This window comes from Sciurus carolinensis, chromosome X, assembly GCF_902686445.1.
Source record: "Sciurus carolinensis chromosome X, mSciCar1.2, whole genome shotgun sequence".
Classification (NCBI taxonomy): Eukaryota; Metazoa; Chordata; class Mammalia; order Rodentia; family Sciuridae; genus Sciurus; species Sciurus carolinensis.
In genome coordinates this window covers 121,132,895-121,134,973 of record NC_062232.1, presented here as the reverse complement: position 1 = coordinate 121,134,973, position 2,079 = coordinate 121,132,895, and the positions used below count along the sequence as shown (strand labels likewise).

The window sequence follows — 2,079 nt, the reverse complement described above, 5'->3', positions numbered from 1 at the left end:
TTGACATGGGGTGTCTCCTGAAAGCTCATATGTGAGACAATGCAGGAATATTATTCATATTCTAATCATTCAGAAAATTATTAGATATAAGAGTTGTAACCTAATCAGTGGGTTAATCCATCAAATGGATTAATAATTTGAATGGATTAATGGGTGATAACTGTAGGCAGGTAGGACACAGGTGGAGGAAGTGGGGGAAGCATGCCTTTGGGGATTATATTATCCCTAACTACTTGCATTTAAAATCTTTACTTTCTGGCTCTCATAAATTGAGCAGCTCTCCTCCACCACACCTTTCTACCATGACATGCTGCCTCACCTCAGGTCCAGAGCTATGGAGTTGGCCAACTGTGGATTGAACCTCTGAAACCATGAACCTAAAATAAACTTCTTCCAAGTTTTTCTTGTCAGGTCTTTTAATCACAGCAATGAAAAGCTGACTAACTAGAAACTCAGGTAAAAAATGATGCATAGACACAAGAAGCAACAGATCCCACTCAGGAAAAGATGCACCAAAGATATTTACATTTATTTTATTTTTTTAAAAATTGAACGAAAGGACCCAGTTTATGAGTTAATATTAAAACTTGACCAATGGTCAAAACTTAAGTTCCCAGCATTCATTCACATCTTCAACTTATCTTAATCCAGAAATGTATTACCATGAATGCTTTAATATCTTTCATTAATAACCATTGAAGGAATTGAAATTATTTCTGTAAAACATTAATCCTAGCAATGTTAATTTAAAAGCAGGTTGACAGCACTTAGCTCACATTTCAAACACAAATGAAAACAACAAAACATGGAAATCAGATCCATGTTGTTGTTAGTGCATAATGTTCTAACCCTACTTGATGGTCATGGCTCAACTTGGATCACACTTAATAAAAAAGCAAAGTGCATACAGAGACTTATAACAATTTTAAAGACAAAATGGATCTTAATGTGTAGTCAGAATAATAAACTCAACATGTATGACAAATAGGGGCTCTGATTAACTGTTTATAAATACTTTAGATTAGGTCTAATTATACTGAAAGTTGAGTTCGTTTGAAATCTTCAAAAAATGTTTTGTTAGACTTCAAATAGAGCTTGCTGTAGTTTAACATTTCTATTAAAGGAATGTAATGAATTACTTGTTATTCAAGTGTGGCTCCTGCTTCCTACTATTTATCTTTAAGGAAATTAATAGACTCTTCAACTTCCACTCTGTCTTGACTATTTTCAATAATTCTCTTTGTAGTGATTTGTACACCATTAGCTATTTTAGTAGAAGTCAGTGAAGTTGCCCATCCTACTACTACCAAATGATGTGGGAAAAAATGAAGTGAAGTCCCTGTGAGCTCATGGCCTGAATGAAGTAAATCCTACACCCAAAGAAGAAAATTTACCTGCAAAGTATTGAAATCTACTGAAGGCAGAAAAACAACCTGAACGATAACTTCTGCTTTACTGGGGATCAATTTGGATTCCCTAAAGTCCTCAAATGGGTCTTTAAGGAAGTCAAATGGAAATGGGTCCCTTCTACCACAAAAATTCTCTGAAGACATCATCTGGATTCCATAATGTGAAGCCAAACTCAAGACTATCAAAATGACTTCTACCTCTTCATCATTTAATCCTTCTTTGCCAAGTTTATCAAAGATGTCTCCTTTTTTATCATTTGATAACACCTCACAGGCATCAGTTACTTGTTGGAATTTTCTGTTTCTTATTTATTCTCAGGAGTTTTATCTGGATGCCCCACCAGTGACAATTTCCAATATGCCTTTTTAGTATCCTCATGAGAGGCATGTCTCTGCCTTTCTAGAACTTCATAGTAATCCATCATGTTTTATCAGGATATCGGAACAAGTCCAGGGATGCTGGTGGTTATGGTAGCTTTTGCACATGCTTTCTTTTCTCTCTCTTTCTCTTTTCTTGATTTTCTTCTCTCTTATATCTTGATTGACTTCGTTTCACACATCTTCTGCTTCTGGGACCCTGGCTAAAGGAGCAGTTCCTGGGTTAGACTTTCCCATTCTGGTGCCAAAGAGGAAAAGCTTGTACCATGAGATGAATCCTGAACCATTCAAT

The 2,079-nt window shown here is 35.7% G+C and overlaps 1 pseudogene; it reads right to left on the bottom strand.

Annotated features, from left to right (window-relative positions):
* Positions 1–1,169: 1,169 nt before the first annotated feature.
* Positions 1,170–1,834, bottom strand: LOC124971678 (dnaJ homolog subfamily B member 6-like; annotated as a pseudogene).
* Positions 1,835–2,079: the final 245 nt, after the last annotated feature.